Below are 22,517 nucleotides of genomic sequence, written 5' to 3' on the forward strand. Positions count from 1 at the left end.
ACAGCCTCGGGACGGAACAGTAGTTTACATTAGGTAGGGAAGTACTGGACGTGGTAGGCGAATATGTCTACTTAGGACAGGTAGTAACCGCAGATCCGGACCATGAAAAGGAAATAACAAGAAGAATAAGATTTGGATGGAGCGCATTTGGCAAGCACTCGCAGATTATGACTACCGGTATCGCTCAAGAGGAAATTATACAACAGTTGCATCCTACCTGTACTCACCTATGGGACTGAAACGTGGAGGCTAACCAGAAGAGTTCTACTTAAGTTGATGACAATCCAGAGGGCTATGGAATGAATAATGGTAGGGGTGACATTAACAGATAGGAAGCGTGCAGAGTGGGTAAGAGAAATAGCTTAAGTTACCGACGTTCTAGCGGAAATTAAGAAGAAGAAATGGACATGGGCAGGACATGTAGTGTGAAGAGAGGATAACCGATGGTAGCTTAGGCTAACAAACTGGATTCCAAGGGAAGGAAAGCATATCAGGGGGCGGCAGAAAGTGAGGTGGGCGTATGAAGTTAATAAGTTCGCAGGGGTCAAGTGGATGCAGCTAGCGCAGAACTGGGTTGAGTGGAGAAATATGGGAGAGGCCTTCGCCCTGCAGTGGGTATAGTCAGACTGATGATGATGATGACGATTATGAAGCAATTGAAAGTGGTATTGATTGCACAACTTTTATTTCCATCGGAAATGGGCGTCCTCTTCCCCACCCCCGGCACGCATTCCGGGGAAGACGGGGAGTCGTGCGCCCGCGGATTAGAGACTCAGCACGGTGTTTACCTCAGATGACCACTGTACCGAGCAGTCGACCGGAATGACGAACGGCACCGTCAGGGAACCACCCCCATCTTTATTACGGCTCGTGCATATATAGGACCGTGGCGAGAGAAGGCAGGGTTAAGAAGAGAGGAGGCAGTGCAGCACGTTTCACATGAGCTGGTGATAACAAACGGGCACCGGCACTGATATGATACATCTCCCTCCCTTTAATAATAAAAATCAGTCGTTAGTGATTTGTTCAAAAGTTCCTGTCATAGCCTAAACGCATGGGTTGCCTTGTGGGTCGCGTGGACCGCGTTGGGAGGGGAGGCTGTGCCGTCGCAGAAGTGGCTGTAGGCTCCTGAGGTGATGAGGTGACATGCTGGGCTCCAGTCGGGAGGTCGTCAGCAGAGTCGCTACCGTCCGATGGATGGATGGATGGATGGAATATAGGAGCGTCCCCTTTGAAACGGGGTGGTAGCAGTAGCTATCATGCTCATTTTTCACCATATATCTTAATTATTGATTTAGAATTGTTAACTAAACCATCATTCTATTTATTAAATTTTGCTCCTACATTACTAACATTATGTCACTTCTCTGCTTTTAAGCCACCAATCTTCCAGCCGTTTTTTGCTAGTTTCCACCGCCGGTTTATTCACCCGGCCACTGTTATCTCTAAACCCCAGAGCTTCAGGAACAGTGATTGCGCCTGCATCAACTTCCGGATGGATACCATTGCATTCGAGTATAATATGGTCAATTGTTTCACTGGAGTTCCCACATACAGCACTTGCGTCATCTCCATTGTTAAACTTCTTTTTGTAGCTGCGTGTTCTAAGGCACCCTAATCTAGCTTCAAAAAGTAGGGCACTGCCTCTAGAGTTATCAAAGAAATCTTCCTTCCTGATCTGCATTTTCCACTTTCGGTATAATTCCACACTCTGTTTTTTTTTTTCCATCGAATTTATCCAATTTTTACCTTCTGTGTTTTTCAACTGTTGCTTAAGGCTCTTTATTTCTCCGTCCTTGTTACTAACATACTTACTAGTTAGTTTCCTAGTTCTTTTCCTCCATTGTGAGTCAACGCTTTTTAGGTACAGGTATTTAAATACCTTAGCTGCCCATCTGTTACTGTCCAATTTCCTCAGGCGTTCCTCATATAATATTTTACTCTGAGCTTCCCGAACTTCAAAAGATGCCCAGCCCATATCTCCCTGTACCGCCTGATTTGTAGTTTTGCCGTGGGCACCTAGTGCTAATCGTCCAACGGATCTCTGATTTGTTTCTAATGTCGACTGTACCTCTGATTTTAGGCACAAAACCGCATTTCCGAAAGTAAGTCCGGGCACCATAATTCCTTTCCAAATACCCCTCAATACCTCATACCTATTGTATCCCCACAATGCCTTATGCTTCATTATCCCGGCATTCCTTCGCCCTTTGGACTTAGGTGATTGGTCATGCTTTCCAATGTATGCCAATCCTTCGTTTATCCATACCCCCAAATATTTATATTCTGCTACTCTAGGTATTTCAAGGCCTTGAATTTTAAGACCCTGATCAGTTGAGCTGTTGAAAATCATCAGACCCGACTTAACTGCGCTGAAACTGAAGCCTAGAGCGTCCCCTTCGTCTCCGCAATACTTAACTAGAGTTTGCGATTCTTCCAGACTCTCAGCTAGCAGCACAATATCGTCTGCATACATCAAACCGGGGAGGCGCTGCTCTACCGCCTTTCCACCTAATCTGTATGACAGGTTAAAACCTAGGTTACTGTCTTGTATCCTCCGTTCCAGGTTTATCATATAAAGCATGAACAGCACCGGTGATAGAGGACAGCCTTGTCTTAATCCTTTGCATACTTTGACATCCTCCGTACTTATTATTCCTTCCCACGTAATTTCTACTTTGTTATCCCGGTATATTTCCTGTAGGAACTCTATTATCTCATAACCGCTACCTTCTTCTTTTAATATGTTCCACAGGAGTTCCCTGCTTACGTTGTCGTACGCCCCGTTTATGTCCAGGAAGGCCAAATACAAAGGTCTATTTTCCACTCTAGATATTTCGATGCATTGGGTAAGCACGAACAGGCAATCATCTAAGCTCCTACCATTTCTAAAGCCGTTCTGAAGTTCTCCGAGTATCTTGTTACTTTCAACCCATGCTTGCACCTTTAATTTCACCGCCTGCATGGCTAACCTGTACATTACAGATGTTATGGTAATCGGCCTGTAGGATTTTATGTGCATCCTTTCTCCTTTCCCTTTATAAATCAAATTCATTTTACTCTGCCGCCAGCTGTCCGGAATTTGCTTATTCGCTATGACTGTTTCCAAAGCTTTTAACAACATTTCCTTACTTTTTGGACCGAGTTCATTAATCAGTTTGATCGGAATTCCATCTATTCCTGTAGATGTGTTTTTAGGAATATTTATTTCTGCCTTTTTCCAGTTTAGATTGGTCAGTTCTAAGGTGCTTTGTATTCTGCTACCTTGTGGTGCTTCCTGATTTGCGGAGATTACCCTATCGTCGTTCTTAAATGACTCGGCTATAACTGATGTAATGTAGTTCACTGCGTTGTCCCCCTTTAAAAAATTTCCCTCGTGATGAGTATGAAGTGAAGCGCTCCCTTGTGGCGAGAAAGTGCTGCCGGTTGCGCCTCAAGATGCTTCCGCCGGTTTGAACGTAATAGGACCGTGGTCCGTCAGGTGATATCAATTTAGCTTTTCTTTCCCAAGAGGACCCTTTTATCCGTACGACGTCACCTTCTGCAAGGGCTGGCAGGTTCCGGCTGTTCTGGCTCGACTGCTAGTGCTTGCCGACCTGGATGGTCGGCTGCGGGCGGAAGTCAGGTAATGGAGTGCGAAGACTTCTTCCTTGAAGCAGCTCTGCAGGCGATCGGCCGTCTTCCAATGGACTCGTCCTGTAATTTATTACACCAAACCAAAAATATTCATTTCTTTCGCTTGTCTTCTTAAGAATCCTTTTGATCACCTGCACGCCCTTTTCAGCAAGACCATTTGAGCGCGGAAATTGTGGGCTGGATGTAGTTTGATTAAAGTCATACAGTGTCGAAAAACGAGCAATCTCGCGGCTAGAAAATTGAGGTCCATTATTGGTGCAAAGTTCAGCTGGGATGCCATATCTTGAAAACATTGCACGGAGCTCGTCAATGACTGTGCTCGCACTCAGATCAGAGAGCTTCTCTACATCCGGGAAATATGACATTGCGTCATAGGCGCACAAATAGTACTTTCCCCCGTACTGAAATATATCGGCACCAACACGCTGTCAAGCATGATTCGGCGTTAAACGAAGCATTAGTGGTTCTGCTGGCTCACTGTAAGCGTACTTCCTGCAGATTCCACACTTCTGGTCCAATGATTCTATGTCAGAGCTCATCCCAGGCCAGTAAACCAGTTGACTAGCTCTTGCTTTGCTCTTGGCTATACCGAGGTGGCCTGCATGAATGCGCTGCAATATCTCGGCACGCATGCTTGTGGGAATTATGACCCTGGTGCCCTTCATGAGTACGCCGTTCACAACTGATAGCTCCGGCGCGATAGGCTTCAAACACCCGTCTTTAGGCCCGCCTGTCGAAATGCGCTCGATCACACCCTGCAGATAGGGATCCGCCGATGTCTCGCGCACAAGGCGCGTCAATGGTCTTTCACGCACGGTTGACGATAGGACATTGATGGCGTGCACTTCGGCATCATCCGTGTCCACAGCAAAATCAGCAGGAAGCGGCGACCTAGACAACATATTGGCGAGCTCCGTGTGTTTGCCAGGAACATACGATAACACGTAGTTGTACTTCAAAAGCCGCAAAAAGAAACGCTGCACTCTAGGCGGCATGTCCCCAATTGCCTTCTTAGCGATATCCATCAGCGGCCGGTGATCACTTTCTAAAGATATCGGATGGCCATACACAAAATGATGGAATTTTTCGCAACCCAAGACAAGGGCAAGTGCTTCTTTCTCAATTTGTGAATATCGTTGCTCGGCTTCTGTCAGGACTCGAGATGCATATGCTACCGGTCTGAAGGTAGCCCCATGACGCTGTAACAGGGCTGAGCCTATGCCAGCTTGTGATGCGTCTGATGTCGCTTTCGTTTCCATAGTTGGGTCCAATATTGCCAGAAGAGGAGCTTTGGTCAATGCTTTGCAAATGTCCTGCCAGTCCTTTTCATGATTAAGTGTCCACTCAAACAGAGCATTCTGCTTGATAAGGGACCGCAACGCTGTCATTTGCTGAGCTAGTGCTGGTAAGTATTTGCTAAAGTAGTTCACAACGCCAAGCATTCTCTGCACCGCTTGTTTTTCTTTCGGTTTTGGCATTTCTAGAAGGCACTTCACGAGGGTGTGGTTTGGTCTTATGCCTCTTCTGCTAATAATGTCGCCAAAGAATGCAATTTCTTCAACACCGAACTGACATTTTGCCTCGTTAAAAGTCAGTCCTGCCCCTTCAGCCGCTCTTAGGACGTTATGCATCCGTTCGTCATGCTCTGCCCTAGTTGCATCCCAAATTATAACATCGTCGACATACACTCGCACACCTGGGAGGCGATCAAATATCTAATTCAGAGCTTTCTGGAACACTTCGCCGGCTGAGGCTATGCCGTACGGAAGGCGTAGAAAACAATAGCGTCCGAAGGGCGTCGCGAAAGTGCATATTTTTGACGAGACCTCATCGAGCGAAATTTGGTGAAACCCCGCATTCGCATCCAAACGAGAGATTGGATTGGTAAAACGTTTATTCGGGGCCGCCTGCCAGCTCCGCCTCAATGTCCTCTCGACGAGGCATCTGGTAGTGCTCTCTTTTCAGACTCTCGTTAATCCTCCTGGGGTCAAGACATGCTCTCAACTTGCCGTCTTTCTGCGCACAATGACTAATGGGCTTAACCAGTCGGTTGGGTTGCTCATTTTCCGTACGATGCCCTCTTGTTCCATCCTGTCCAGTTCGGCACGCAGCGGTTGCTGAAGAGACAGTGGCACTCTTCGCGCCGGCTGTACGACGGGTACGGCGTCCTTGCGGAGCGTTATTCTGTGTTTTCGCTGAAGGCATCCTGTCCCCTTGAACAGTCCAGGAAACTGCTGGGCTACGCTTCCCGCTGTGGTCGTGACTGCCTCTACCTGCTCGTTGGATCAGGCCCAATCACTCGCTTGTTTGTTTCAAGTCCCAAAATGGCTTGGTGGTCCTTTCTTACCACAAAAAAGTCAGCGGCCACCTCTCTGTCTCCAGCTATTACGCTTGTTGCAACCACGTCGCAATGCTTGATGAGCCCACCGTTATAAGACCGGAGTTTGGTATTACTGGGTTGCAATGAAGCCATACGTAACTTGCGGTACACCGACAAGGGTATGATGTTAGCTTGTGATCCAGTATCAACTTTAAACACCACTTCTCAGCTGCCCATCTTCACCTTGATGAGCCACTCGCGGTTGCTGTCGACGGTTCCAACAGCGACGGTTAGCACTTCGAAGCTTTCTTCTTGGTGAATCTCATTTACACCCGCAGTTCTGCAGCAAGACGCGAAGTGTTTCAGCCCATGGCACGAGTAGCATGTCTTTCCATATGCTGCGCAACGGCGAGGGGCGTGTACTCGGCCGCAGCGAGTACACCGGCTGTCTCGCTGAGGACGTCTCAAGGCTTTTGAAGTATGATTGCTCGAGTAAACGGCATCCACGTCCGTCTCTTCTTTTCCTGCGTTCCAAACTTCGTTTTGACGGGCTGCAGTCTCCGCCGTCTTGCATAAAGCAACAGCTTTTTCAAGCGTCAACTTTTTGTCCCTTATCATCTTCTCTCGAAGTTTGGGAGAGTTTGTGCCAAAAACGATTTGATCGCGCACCATGTCATCGACCATTGTGCCAAAGTTGCAATGCCTGGCTTGTTTCTTAAGATCCCGAAGAAACTGCTCGAAGGACTCCCCTTTTTCTTAAATGCGAGTGCGAAATATGTATCGTTCGTGAACGTCATTTTGCTGCTTGACGCAGTACGACTCGAACTTTGCGACCACTGTACCAAAGCCCTCTTTGCTTTCCCCTGTGGCAAACGTGAAGTTATTGAAGACTTCTAACGCGTCTTCATCCGCAAAGCTGAGAAGCTGTGCATAATTCATGGCACTGGATCTTGGCTGTTCACTGCACGACGTTGCTTGCCAAAATATTTCAGACTTCTGCTTGAAGATGCTCCAGCTCTTACCGCCGTCTCCGGTGATGCGCAGTTGTTCCGGTGGTCTGATGCTATCCATTCTTGCTCTTGTAGTCGGCAACCGCCACCGCTGCTCTCGGACGAAGGTGGCCATCCCACTTCTGACAGCATGTATCGAGAAGTCGACCGGAATGACGAACGGCACCGTCAGGGAACCACCCCCAGCTTTATTACGGCTCGTGCATATATAGGACCGTGGGAAGAGAAGGCAGGGTTAGGAAGAGAGGAGGCAGTGCAGCACGTTTCACATGAGCTGGTGATAACAAACGGGCACCGGCACTGATATGATACAACCACCTTTTCAAAAAAAATTTTCAGCGCCTCAGAGTGCTAATCTTTACAAGCACTAGTGCATATTTCTTTTTCCCACGTTCTTGCTTTTCATACTAGGTGGAGGCACCTGCTTGGTTATATTGCGTTTTTTGTATTTCACGTGCAGCAATCGGAATGGAATCACGTGCGATTAATCCCAAGCTTTTTTACAGGTTTGTGGGCTTTAACGTCCCAGCGCGACTAGATCTCGAGGTAAGTGCACATAGTGTGGCTTGAATAACTATATAAATCAGAGCTCATATGTGGAGAAGTGCTGCTGTGCAAATGACATGGATTATCAGGTCCTATTCGTGCTATGGCTTAGCTTTATGATGGTGGTCACTCCAGGTGGCCACCAAGCCTGACGGGGCCTGTGTATATAATTTTGCTTTTTCTCGCAGAAGCTCAAGTTGAAGACATCCCCTCGGATACTGACAGTTATGCTGGCGGTGATGTGTCCAGTGATAGCGACGACGAGTGGGAGCCGAGCGCTACTGCTAAAAGGCAGCTTGCCAGTTCCACGAAAGAAGCATGTGTTCATGCCGTCAGTGATTCATCGGACTCGCAAAGTGAAGAAGAAACGTCACGGACGCCAGATCCAGTGCCTATATGGAGCAAGAGCAATAAAGTATCGCCACCACTTTCTTTAATGCGCCAAGCGGGAGTGCCTCAACACATCCAGGACCTTGAGGTGAACAATCCTTTCGATATGTGTCTCGCATTATGTGGACAGACGCGTTCACAGAATCGCTAACTTTTCAAACAAACCTATATGCCCAGCAACAAAACAAGCCCTAGCACCGATCACAGCAAAGGAGTTCCGCACCTTTTTAGGAATGTACCTTTTGATGGGCATCAAAAGAACAACGCGTTACCGCGACCACTGGTCTAGCGCTCCGGACCTTCATGGCCCATTCATATTACACCTGATGACAGGGATCGTTTTGGATGGTTGCTGTCTCATCTGCATTTGAATGATAATAATCTGCAGCCAAGCGGGAAGCCCGCATTTTGACAAGCTGTACCAAAGTGCGACCACTCGTTAATGAACTTTCCGCGACGTTTGCAGCTAGCTATTTGGCAACCGAATTTCTGGCAATTGACGAGTCCATGATAAAGTTCAAGGGAAGAAGCTGGCTTAAGCAATACATGCCAAAAAAGCCCGTGTAGCGTGGATACAAAGCATGGATGTTGTGCGCCAGTAACGGCTACAACCCGAAATTTGAAATTTATACAGGAAAGTTTGACAAAGACGTGCAACGTGAGTTAGGTGCCAGAGTTGTGAAAAGCCTTACAGAAAGCTGGGTTGGCAGGCACCACCAACGTTACTAGATACTTTGGGCACCACCGTGTGTTTTTTGACTTCTTCAGCAGCTACCCGCTCCTAACAGAGCTGAGAGATGCCTCCATATACGCCTGTGGAACGGTGAATGCCAACCGGAAATATTTGCCGCCGCTGCAGGCAGATAAAACAATGAAAAGGGGCGACACCGACTGGAACGTTAGTGAAAATGGCCTGGCGTGCATGAAGTGGAAGGACAAGAGAACCGTCCACCTGTTCTCCAATTAACACGATCCTGCACTTCAAGCGCTCGTCGACAGAAAAAACAAGAATGGAAAACTCACCAAGGTAGCTTGTCCAGATGCGCTACAGGACTACAATCGAAACATGAATGTTGTTGATAAATTTTACCAAACAAAGAGCCAATGTCAGATTGATGGGAAGTAAAAAACAAAATGGTGCATAGAATTTTTTTTTTTTTCATTTCCTAGACTGCAGCATTGTAAATGCCTTTCTAATATACAGTGAACTAGAAGGGGTTGAGAAGGCAACACTCAAAGATTTTAGAAAAGGCGCAATTTGCACATTGGCCGCAGAAGTACAAGTCTTATCCCCTAGAGGAAGACAGTCGAGGAGCCGTGCAGTTGGAATAAAGAGGTGGAAGCCATATGTAGCTCCGGTTGTCCGGGCCACAGAATCGAAGCACCAGCCCAAAAAGTGTACACTGAGGCGGTGCGCGAAATGCAGCACAAGGCGAATCCTTATGTGTGAAACGTGCAATGTTCCGCTTTGTCTAAGAGGGGACAGAAAATGTTTTGCCGACTTACATAAGAAGTGAATGAACCTTCTGAGATAATAGTTACGTGAGATAACCACCGTGGCCCCATTCCAGCATGGTGGTTACCTCAGGTGACCACCTCAGATCATCAACACTGGCATGTGTGATTTTTTTTTATTTTTATTTTCATTCTTTTTCTCAGTGCCCTTGTGCCGTTTGTGCAATAAAATTGGTTCTCTTACCAAAATAAACTACTGTGCCTCAAAAAGATAGGGTAATCGCTCGGTGCAAAAGCAAGTGTAAGTGATAGCGGATGATCACGCGATTCAAACACGCACCAGGCTAAGAATGCGAGGATTGGGCCTATTTGGGTTTTTGTTGGTTGCGTTGCAGGAGTATTGTTTGATGACGTCTTTGCGCTGTGTTATCAGCTACAAGCGACACCGCATTTGGTGTCCGTATATAGCCGGAAACTTGACTTGCTCCTCGCGAAAGCGCAGGGATGGTGAGTAGTGTATATGCAGAAACGCGCTTTAATCCGCTATCACTCTCGCTTTCTTGCCCGGCCGTTTTGTTGCACTCGAGAAACACGGCGGCATCGCTACGCCTAGCGACCATCACAGCTTCACAAATGCAGGTAGCGCGACCTTAGCGGCGCGAAAGGTATACGCAAGGCGGGGGATGGACAAGGAAGCAATGAGAAGGCATCCCTCTAATTTGCCGCACATGCACGCGGCGCGCGCAACTCAAGCTCAGAGCCTAACGTTATATGCCGTTGACTTGCTCCTCAGAGCGCCGTAGGCGCACCTAGAGAAGACTCCTCACCACTGTACACTCCGGAGGCAGAGCAGCATACCGAGCGCCCGCTATGTCTGCTGATTATTTATTTACATAAACTGATGTCTAGCATAACGAGACATTGCAGAAGTGGCTACATCTGCTAACAATCATCATAATATAGCAACAAGTGCTCAAAATAAAAGAAAGAAAACAAACATAGCCATCTGTTCAAAAACCACTGTCCCACATGTTTTTGCAGTCAATAGCCAAAGTCGTCATTCGGCAATGAACGGAAGGAAAAATTGACTGAATTCTACATTTCTATAGTGCGCGGAAGAAACTGTATAAGAATCAACTGATGCCTGTAATGGAGCTAAGTTGAGAGGACTACAACAACGCGTGCGTAAGACAGAATTATTGAAGAAGTGAATTGGCGCTTTTACAGATAAAGTATAAAGATAAAGATGCATGCGGGCATGTATGCATGCGTCTGTGAGCAAGCGAGAAAGTATGCTTGTAAATTGCATCACCATCCTAATGATTACTGCGAAAATAAATATTTCGTAATAAAAGCCTGTGACCTCAACGCACCTGACAATGACTGGCCGGACATAACATCGAATTCACTTCATGAAAGTATTCCCTCTGATATTGTCACGGAAAGCAGGTCTGCACTTCACGAAAAAGGAAGGCGAGGCTTTATGAGCGAGCGTTCCTCCGACAGCGCGCGAACCCACTTCAATGTCCTTTTCCTTCAGGTGCCACCTGAGAACATCAAGTTGGATTGTTCCTCTTCCTAAAAAAAATAACAGCTGAGGCCGAGCACAATGAATGGGCGGTACACGTGAATAGAAAAGATCAACACTCGAGTAGAAAAAATTCTAGAGGGCACAGTGAACCACTAAAGTGCGATGAGGCGAAAGCAACAATAGCGCGGTGGACCGTAGCCCTCCGCTACGGCACCTCTATCTCGACAAAAGCATTTTTTGGGCGAGTTGGTGTTTTTGATGATCCATAACTACAGCGCAAACGACAGGACAGGGATGAAGGAGGGACACCAAACAGCGCTATGTGGTGTCGCTCCTTCATCTCTGTCCTGTCGTTAGCGCTGTAGTTATGGGCCTCTATCTCCCTCTCTTCTTTCACTCCCACCTTCCTCCTTTCCTTTACGCCGTTCCTATTTAATCTCGCATTGATCAAGATACCACCCAGGCTGCAAGGGATATCGGGACTTAAACATACATTTTATGCGGATGACATTACTCTTTGGGTAACAAGAGGCAGTGACGCACATTTGCAAGAAACTCTACAGCACGCGGTGGATATTGTTGAGGAGCTAGCAGGGGAAGCAGGACTCTCGTGCTCTCAGCTCAAGTCCGAGCTTTTTGTGCTAAATGACAAGCCAAGAGGGATACTTGCGAGGCACTATGTGCCGCCACCGCCTTTAGAGGTCAAAGTGGGGGGCGTACCGGTCGCTGAGGTTCAAACGATCAGGATCCTGGGTATGTATCTGCAGACTAACAGGAAAAATAGCGAGTCCTTGAAAAGGCTTAAAAATACGGTCAATGCTACCGTGAGGTTAATCAGGAGAATCGCTAATCGTAAGAGAGGTGTTAAGGAAAAGGACTTGTGTAAGCTGGTGCAGGCGTTTGTGCTCAGTAGAATTGTGTATGCGACGCCTTATTTGAAGTTGGACGCGACGGAAAAAGGCAAGGTGGAGGCTGTGATTAGGCAGGCATATAAAGCGGCCCTTGGGTTGCCTCACAATGCGTCTACCGAAAGGCTGCTGGGATTAGGGGTGCACAACACCCTAGAAGAACTACGGGAGGCGCACTTGGTGATGCAACTCGGTAGGCTTTCAAAAACAAAAGCAGGAAGGGACATATTGGAAAGGATCGGCATTGGAGTTGATGCTCCAGCTGGTGACACTAAAATTCAGATTAGGCGGGAAATGCACAAGGGCTTGTACATAAAACCTTTGCCCAAGAACATGCATCCAATACATCACGACGACCGCAGGAAGGCAAGAGCCAAAGCTTTACATGTTAAGCACGGGAAGTACAAAGGGGCAGTCTATGTAGAGGACGCATTTGCAATTGCGGTGGTGGACGGGCGGGGACGCTTCATCGCCTCCGGATCAGTCAAAACCCGCTCCCCAGAAACTGCAGAGGAAGCGGCGATAGCACTAGCTATTACTAGTAGTAATGCTGACTTGATCTTCAGCGATTCCAAAACAGCCATCCGAAATTTGGCGAGGGGCAGAATATCTGTCACAGCGGCGCGATTGCTGAATCGGGCCACGGGGCGAGGGACTACGGAGGCGGAAATTGTCTGGGTACCAGCACACTCTGGGAATCCTGGGAACGAGACGGCTCACATGAATTCTCGAGGTTTCGTCAGCCGAGTAGGTAAGCCGGACGTTCCGGGAAGGTCCACGAGAGATGGGCTGGTATCCTTTCATGACATTACTAATCATTTCAAACTTGAGCGGAGGATTTACCCACCCCCGGACAAGCAATTGGTGAAGGCGCAGGAATGCGTCTGGCGACGATTGCAGACTAGATGTTTCTTCAACCCATACGTGTTGAGCAAAATCTACCCGGACATTCAGCCGGAGTGCAAATGGTGTCAGGAATTGGCAACCTATGACCACATATTATGGAGCTGTAGCATAGCACCGCCACCGGCGGATATTATGCGTGATCCTTCCCTCGAGCAGTGGGAGGCCGTGTTGGCCAGCTCAGACCCGGTCGTCCAGACCAGGGCCGTGGAGTGGGCCACCCAGGTCGCCGTCAGCCATGGGTTGATGGCCATCTAACACGGAACCATCCATACATGCTCTCTGACGAAAATAAAGTTTTTCCATCCATCATCCTTTACTGCGTGGTACATGTGTCCATGGAGAATTGTGACAGATACTGCGCCTTTTCTATCCTATAAATCAATTTCAAACGCCGCTAATGCCTGCTCTACTAACGCCTCCTAGACATTTGTCTGGTTCTGTTTGCTTTGTGGTGCGGCGTTTGAGGAAGCGGTAGAAGAAAGGCGCCGCACGACGCCTGAATCGGACGCCCGGCGAGGTCAGCTTCATCTATGCATGAATCATAGAAAAACATACGCAAAGTGCGGACATTCGAACCTTTTCGCAGCCGCGCAAGTAAGGGTCCGACCATCCGCGAGCGGCGTAGCGATGTTCGCTTCCACTCCACCTCAAGGGTAGATAGCTTATCATACGTACACCGGCTTGCATGAAAGCGTATACTTTCCTTGTTCTTCCATATACGCGTTGATGCGGCGCCGGTTATGTGCCGCAGGGCACGCGCACCTCACCGTGCATTTCAATGCGTCACCTCGTTTCTCCGGTAAATTGTTTCGTTTTGTCTGCAGAAATAATTCTGTTGTGTTTTGAGCTAATAACGCTTTTAGCAAGTATTTTGTTCCGCAACTTGAACGTATTTTGCACGTGTAAGATAGAATAGGAGCCGTGACGCACTTTTAGTGTGTAGTTACGGCATGTTTTCGGGTCGTGTTTTTCTGAAGAACATGTGCTGTCCTTCAATTGCGTAATTTTCTATGACAGCATTAAGACAGATAATTTTTCGGGGGCTCAGATGTATCTTAACACAATCTTTTATTTGGCAGTGCAGGCACTGTGTGTTGCGCATGTTGGATCGTTTTTTGAATGGTGTTTACTTCGCTATATTTGCACAATGCATGGGCTTTTGCCGCTTCGTATACAAGCATCATTTTTACATGCCGAATTCCTTGTCATGGCTAAAGCATTCTTGTTGGTGTCTAAAAAGCGCTGCTGCCTGTTCGTGGCTAGCATTTTGGCGACATCTACTACTATTATGATATGATAGAAAAACAGCGCAAAAGACGTGCACGGAGGAGAAGAACGGACAGGTCAGCGCTCGTCCTGTCCGTTCTTCTCCTCCGTGCACGTCTTTTGCGCTGTTTTTCTATCATGTCACCATACCAACTCGCCCAGATGTCTCTTCTTTTACTACTACTATTAGTCGCTAACAATGGATTCCCTGTAATACCTTTGCCATACGGGCAGAGGGCAATTTTGTCGGCGATCATGAGTATATGCATAGCATTGGGTTACCATTAAGTATTCATTGTGATGTATTTAAATTTCTGAACAGGCTAATTTATAAAAACTCGGCGCATGCTGTGCCTGCATTTTTTTCTCCTTACATATATCTACCAGTTCACAACTCCTTTTTTGTTGTTCTCACGGATGATGTTTTAGAGCAAAAATACACAGCCGGTACGCGAAATTTTTTCATCGTGACACTGTTCTGCGTGCTTCACCATACCTTCAACCTAGTTGTTCTTTGTAATATGATGTATTTTATAAAGTGTGTGATCCAGTATTTTTTCTGTGCCATTCAATGTGTAAATAAGAAAATAAACTTTTTTGCTTCGAACTACTGCCTCCTTGTGTGCCACTGAAAAAAGCGGCTCAATAACGGCAAAAAATTATAATAAGAACAGCTCTGATCGCATTATTCTAACCTGCATATACTAAGTCAGTCACGCCTACGTTCTGCGAGAACCTTGCCGGTATTTCCAGTAAAGAGGTTGCGATCCGCGACTTTAATACGTCCGTATGCATGGCATCGTTAAAGCACTTGAGCGCTACTCTAGACTATCTGGTTGAATATTTTAACAACTAAAGATAAGTCAGAATTTAAAGCATTTCTATCGAAAGCGAAACCAAAACAGAGCAAGACACGTGCCGAAAATCTCGGAGGACGAAATTAGCGTGCTGACCAGCCGCTCGGGGCGCTGGCGCTGTTCGGCCGGAGTTGACAGTTGACAGCCGTGTGTGCAGACGCGTGTTCCATCGCTCCTCCAATTGCACGTGGCTACCGGAAACGGACGGACTGGCGACAGCGGGAGCTTCCGAAGCGTCAAATAGATGAGTTCTCTCTTTTATTAACTTTATTTCGTTTTCAGCTAGTTAGGTTAGGGGCAGCCTAAAGAATAGATTTTAGCTCTTGGTCCTAGCGGCCTGGTTTTTCGTGCCGGCAGCTAGGTTTTCTTGGCGTTCATTCTGTAACTATCTTGTTTAGATAAATACTTTTTTTCTAGGCTATTGGCATTCGCAGAATTGGTTTTTAACGTGTGTTTGCTAGTCGTTTCTTTGTCTTCTTTCGGCAATTTGTATATTCTGAGAATTCGTAATAGATATAGTTCAGTCGACGAGCGCTTAAGATGTGCAATCAAAGAAAGGTAAAGTGTACTCAGTGTGAGGCGTAGGTTAATCTCAAGGAAACGCGTTTTGACTCTGTAGCTGAAGCGGAAGGCAGCGACTTTTTGTGTCGGTGTTGCGTATTGAGTACGCGTCTAGATAGATTTGATCAAGAAAGGGGCAGTTTAGTGTCTGGTGTGGATGATTTAGAAAATGAAGTACGTTTGTTAAGGGCGGAAAATCAGAAACTGCTTGGACAGCTTACTGAAATTGAAAAAAGGGGCCGATTTTATCCTTGGAACCAACGAGTACGAACATTCGAGTGTGGGCAGCGGGGCTGGGACAAGCACTGACATGGAAGGCATAAGCAAAGTAGGTCAGCCGGATCCGAACCGACAGAGTTATTTAGAAGCAGCTACTAAGAAGCCGGAATAAAAGGAAGAAGTAAGGTAGAATGAAAATCCCAGAGAGAAAGACACAGATAACTGAAAGCAGGAGCCAACAGCTGGGAGAGGGAGAGAGAAGGCCCAGGTGCTTATCGCCGGAGATTCTAACATGAGCAGATGCAAGCGAGATATCTTGGAACCTGTAAAGGGTGATAAGCGAGTGTTAGTTGGAGCCTTCCCAGGGAGAACAATGAGGGCAGTGCTGAAAGAGAGTAAAAAGAGGCTGTTGAAGAATTCCGCAGAGCGCAGTATGGTAATAGTAGCCGCGGGGCTAAACGATGTCCTAAATGGTGACACTGCAGGAGTGGTGGAAAGTTTAGCTAAGGGAGTTGACGAGATCAGGGAGATAGCACAGCAAACGCCGATAGTTGTATGCACAGTACCAGAGGTGCTAGGATTGAACGGAAAGCTGGAAAAGGACGTGGTGACAGTTAATCAGGACATAAGAAGGTTAAGCTTGGAGAAGCGTTTCGAAGTGGTTGAGGTAAACAGGGAGGTACAAAAAGCAGCTTTTGGTAGGGCGTTTCAGCGAGATGGCATTCATTTTAAGAGAAGGGTGGGAGCAGAGATCGGCTGGCGCCTGGAAGGCACGGCTGTAGCTTTTTAGGGGGTCCACGAGGACTCCGTGCACAGAGGTAGTTAGAAGTGAAGCAGAAGAAAGTGTAATAATGGAGGCTGAGCCCCCAAAAATGGCAAAGAGTGGGTCGAGAAAGAAAAGTAGAAAAAAGAAATTTAACACTAGGATCAGTACATAAACATGCAAGGAGGTAGAAAAAGAGCGAAATGGTTAGAGATAGAACAGCAGTTGAAGGATGACAAAATAGGTGTGCACGCCCTTTGCATTTGACTACCTCCAAGAACCTGACTATTTTCGAGCTTCTACCTGCGCTCAGAATATTAACAAATTCACATTGACGAATCTTAAAATGAAAACACCGCCTTTGCTACTCCCCATAGTCGTTATGCATTTAACCTGTTGCCTTTAGGGTTGTGCCGTGCGTCTACCAATTTCGAGTGCGTGTTCGACACTGTGCTTTGGGGCATGGAATGGAAGACATGTTTGTGTTATCTGGACGATATCATCATCTTTTCGTCAGACGTCACCGAGCACTTGTACCATCTGACAGATGTTCTCACATGTCCTGCGAGATCGCAAGAAAACCTATCGAAGTCATCGGCTGTGTCGTTGGAAAAGCTGGTATCTCACCCATTCCCGACACCATTGGAGTTGCAAATAATTTTGCTCGACCCAAACGACCGAAAGACCTCCGCAGCTTCCTTGAGTTGGTGACGTACATCGAACAATTTATCTGCAGAATTGTTTCTTAGGGGCCCTTTTACACAACCGCCTGAAGTCTGAAGAACTATTCTTATGGTTCTCTAAGTGTGAACGGGCCTTCCAATTTTTCGAGGAAGCGTTGATTTCATGTCCTGTGTCTCAATATTGTGATGAAACAGCGCCTGCCATTGTTCATAGTGACGCCAGTGGGCAAGGCATCAGTGCGTTCTTTTTTTGGCCACGCAACACTGCTTCTGAAGAGCAAGTAGTGGCATTCGCTAGCCGTATCTGAGCACACCTACACCATTGCGGAGCTAGAATGCCTTGCCGTTTACTGACCAAAAGTTTCGACTCCACCTGTATGACCGCCACTTCACTGTCTCCACTGACCATCATGCGCTCTGTTGGTTGTCGTCGTTAAAGAGCTTATCAGGACGACTGGGCCGCTGCGTGCTACGTCTACAAGAATATAACTTCACCATTCCCTACAAATGCGGCAGAGAACATCTCCACACTGTCAGCCTCTCTCGCTTACCGCTGCCTTCTACTCCAACCAACAGCGCCTCACGTAGGCATTTTGATGATCATCTGGATGTTGTCCCTATAGATATTGTTATGGTGAAATAGCAAGGGGGTGTTTATTTACAGTGATATGGCAGTGAGACAAGGTGAAGCCTACTAACCCCCAGGCACCAACGCTTTCTCCTCTTCTTCTCCCAGACCAGCACAATTCTTCCTCGTCGTCAGTGGCGTGACATTTCCGCCCTACTCAGCCTAAGCCCTCTGGGCGTGTTCGTGAGTCGTGCGAGGCTGACACGGCTTCAAGCAGGCAACATGAAATATTTCGGTTTTGGCAGACCGACGACCTGATGCTGTCAGGCAGGCTATTGCATAAGTTAAATCCCTGATGCGTTTGACAACCACATATGGGCCGTCATAGGGGGCCAATACTTTTTGATGTAGGCCATGGCGCCGAATTGGACGCTACAGCCAGCCTAAATCACCTACAGAGTACGTGACCCGTCGGTGACTGGCATCGTATCACACTTTAGAACGTTCTTGTGAAGCACCAGACCGTAATCGGGCGATTCTCCGAGCTTCTTCGGAAGACAGAGGGTCTCAGCCAGGCAGGGGTCTTTACGGCTTGTCAAGGGCAGGATAGTATCCAGGGAGTAGCGTGGCGGTCTGGCATAGAGCAGGAAAAATGGACTGTACCGAGTCGTCTCATGCGTGGTGGTATTAAATGCATACTTGATGAAGGCTAGTATGGTGTCCCAATTCTTATGCCTTGCGTCCACATAAATGGCTAGCATGTTGGTAAGCGTTCTGTTGACGCGCTCAGTCAAGCCATTTGTCTGGGGAAGGTATGGCGTCGAGTGTCAGAAATTTACGGCGCATAAACGCATGAGCTCTTCAACAACATCAGCAGTGAACTGTCGGCCCCGATCTGTGATGACAATTTGTGGCGGCCCGGGTCGTAACATGACTGAGTGCAGCAAGAAAAGCGACACCTGATGCGCCGTAGCAGATCGAAGAGCGGTGGTTTCACAGTAACGTGTGAGATAGTCCACGCAGATTACCATCCAGCAATTTCCACCCACGGACTTCGGAAGCGGACCTACGAGGTCAATGCCTACTTGATCAAACGGAGCTGTCGGGGTCTTCACAGGGTGCAGCAAGTCAGATGGAGTTGCAGTTGGACGTTTGTGGCGTTGACATTGCTTGCAACTGGCAACGTATTGTTCAATCGTCGAGCGCATTCTGGGCCAGTAAAATCTTTCTTGAGGACGGTGGAGTGCCCGAACCGATCCCAAATTCCCAGAAGTTGGATCGTCATGCATAACACGCAATGCGTCCGTGCACAGCGTCTTGGGAACTACGAGTAGGTATCGCTGGCCGACAGGCGAATAACTCTTTTTCCATAGGAGAGCACCACGCACACAAAAACGGCTTGAAGGTACGCTGGCATGGGCGGCGGCAAAGAGAGGCTTTAGACTGCTATCATTTTGCTGTTCTGTTTTGAAAACATTCGTGTCGGGGAACGCTGGATCGAGGGTCGATATATAATTGTCGAAGTCGTCGCAGTCAGGTCTAGTCGTGGCCAGTGGCTTCCTATAAAGGCAATCTGCGTCTGCATGACGCCTCCTGCTTTTGTACACCACGGCAAAGTCATATTCCTGTAACCGGAGGGCCCAGCGTGCGAGGACACCACATGGGTCTTGAAGGTTTCGCAGCCAACAGAATGAATGATGGTCAGTTACGATAGTAAACGACCCTCCGTACAAATATTAACGGAAATGCTGCACAGCGAAATCTACAGCCAGGCATTCCTGTTCGTTGACTGTGTAGTTTCGCTCCGGCTTGCTGAGGGTACGACTTGCGTACGCGATAACATGCTCTCGTTCATCGTGCCGTTGGACGAGGACTGCCCCGAGACCGATTCCACTAGCGTCTATGTGAACTTCTGTCACTGCAGCAAGATCGAAGTGACATAGGATGGGTTTCGATATTAAAAGAAACTTCAGTTGACGAAATGACGCGTCGCAGTCTGGTGTCAGGTCAAAAGTGGAGTTTTTGTTGATAATGCACGTCAATGGGTAAGCAATATCAGCAAAGTGAGGTATAAAACTCTAAACTACGAACACAACCCTAGAAAACTGCGCACCTCCTTCACTGTCAGCGGGGTTTTAAAAGACTCAACTGCGGCAGTTTTCTGGGGATCCAGCATCACACCATCACCATCGACAAGGTGTCCTAGCACCAGCGCTTGGCGCTCTCCAAAGCGGCACTTTTTAGAGTTTAGAATTAGGCCGGCGTTGTTCATATATTTCAAGACGCTTACTAGACGGTCATTGTGTTCTTGGAAGGACTTCCCAAAATATGACGATATCGTCCAGATTGCAAAGACAAATGTCCCATTTTAAGCCGCGCAAAACTGTCCATAAAGCGTTCAAATGTGGCAGGCGCATTGCACTGACCGAATGGCATAACATTAAACTCATAGAGGCCATCTGGCGTTACAAAGGCTGTTTTTTTCTTATCCGCAGGGTCCATTGGAATTTGCCAGTAGCCAGATCTGAGATCAAGACATGACAAGACGCACCAGAGAGGCAGTCGAGGGCATCGTCTATGCGGGGAAGAGGATAGACGTCCTTTTTCGTAACAGAATTCAGACGCCGATAATCGACGCAGAATCGCCACGAACCCTCTTTCTTGCGTACAAGAATAACAGGTGCAGCCCAGGGGCTAGATGACTCCTGTATCACCTTCTTCCGTATCATGACCTCCACTTGCTCATGAATGACTTTGCGCTCAGATGGGGACACGCGATATGGCTTTTGACGAATGGGACGAACCGAACCAGTGTCGATGGTATGATGGGTCCAATATGCAGGGCGAGAGGTTGTTCCATATGTCTGAGAAAAGTCAAACATAGGCGAAAAGGGTAGAAGAATATCCACAAGAGTACGGCGGTGAGGTGAGCTGAGATCGGCGCTGATCATGCGGAAGATCGAAGTTTCATCAGCAGGCAGAGGTACGGTGGCACTCGTAGCATCTGTGACCAAAGCAATGATGTGGGGCGCATCGGGTCCACAGGAGGCAAGCTTCAATCCCGTTGGTAAAACTGCCGCCTCGGACGATGGATTGATTGTCCATAACGAGGCACTATCGTGATGAACGGAGATCATACAGTGAGGGATAACATTTTTATTCAGGGATGCTGAGAGAACTGGGTGCACCACGGCCTGAAATGAAACTTGGTAAAGAAGTGGAGCGGACAGGGAGACGAACATGGCAGACAAAGGTGGAACTACCGTGTCTTCGGTAATACTAAAAACTGTTTCTTCATTACGGCCACTTTCAAAAAGAGTCGGCAGATGCGAGCCGTCAAAATGAACCTCTTGACTTCGGCAGTCCACGGTAGCGCCACAAAACTTCAGGAAGTTCATTCCTAAAATGATGTCATGCGTAGAGTGGGGTAAGACTAGAAATTCGGCATGAAATATTGCACCACCCGCAGACACTTGCGCACTACACACACCCATTGGCCGCAACGCCTCTCCACTCACGCCACAAAATGTTGAAGCACGGTCATACTCAAATATCACTTAGCGTCCCAACAAGCGCCTAAAATGATTACTCATCACAGACACAGTGGCACCCGTATCCACCAAAGCTAATGTACACACACCATCAATGAACACACGAATTTTATTTTTGAGAATTATAGTTGGAGGAATGTTGGCACACAGCCCATTGCTCGCGCTGGTTAGTTTTCCTGCTGAGGCGACATGGAGCGCAGCCCCGGTGATGGAGAACTACGCGCACGGAAGGCGAGTCCCACAATCCCACTTCTCCCACTTCTTTCAGACCAGCACTATCCTTCCTTGTCGTCAGTGGCGTGTTCATATGTCTCCGCTGAAAATCACTGAATTTCCGACCCTGCAGCAGGCTTATCCTTACAGCAGCACAAGCTATAGCCCGTCTCCGCGGTAAATCACCATCCCCCAACAATCGTATGCGTCGACAACTCCACCTGTTCTGGTTTCTTAGTGGAACGCTCTACCGTTCTTTTTCCCACCCTAGTGGTCACCGATGGGCTCTCGTGTCCCTGATTCTCTCCATCATTGTGTGTTGGAGGCTTCGCACGACGATACCACTGCCGGTCATTTAGGCCACCACAAGAAACACGACCGTATAAAAGGTCGCTGCATTTGGCCCAGGCTTTCTATAAGCATCGGGCAATGCATATTATCCTGTGCGTCTTGGCAGAATCGTAAGCGGTCAACCTCTCTACCTGCTGGCACCCAGCAACCTCTTCGTTTCCTATTTATGCCTTTCGGTTCGGTCACCATTGGCTTATTCGGCCCCCTTCTCGCACTCGCCGGTCACCGTTGAATTGTAACCGCCATTGATCATCTGACGCGGTAAGCTGAAACACCTCTCTTGGTTCAGGTACCGCTTCTGAAGTTGTGGAGTTTTTTCTGTGGGCGATCGTCTTGGGCAATGGTGCTCCCCATAACCTGATTAGCGACCATGGGAAAACAATATTTCCCAAGTACTTGCGGAAGAACTCCGCGTCGCCAAAGCCGTCCTCAAGAAATCCTCATATATCACCCTCAGACTAATGCCTCATCGAGCGCTTGCACCGTACCTTGTCTTACAGTCAGTTCCATATACATCACTCCTGATCATACGAACTGGGACAACGTTTCTGCTTTTGTTGCCTATGCATATATTTCCACCGTACAACGCATCAACCGCTACGGCCCTTTCTTAGTTTATGATCGGCAACCCACAACACTATGCAACACTACCTTCTTCGCTTTTCCTGTCTTCCAATCTGCATAGTTGGGCGACCAGTTTCCTGCAATTGTGGCCCGGTGACGACAAACTGCTCGCCGCAGAACTGAAGCAGTACAGCAAGAATAAAAACCCCACTATGACCA

The 22,517-nt window shown here is 47.7% G+C and overlaps 1 pseudogene; it reads right to left on the reverse strand.

The window, feature by feature from the left end:
* Positions 1-4,064: 4,064 nt before the first annotated feature.
* Positions 4,065-6,121, reverse strand: LOC146187887 (uncharacterized; annotated as a pseudogene).
* Between the last annotated feature and the right edge of the window lie 16,396 nt (positions 6,122-22,517).

This window comes from Amblyomma maculatum, chromosome 5 (assembly GCF_055883805.1).
Source record: "Amblyomma maculatum isolate TAMU_Amacu chromosome 5, ASM5588380v1, whole genome shotgun sequence".
NCBI classification, from domain to species: Eukaryota; Metazoa; Arthropoda; class Arachnida; order Ixodida; family Ixodidae; genus Amblyomma; species Amblyomma maculatum.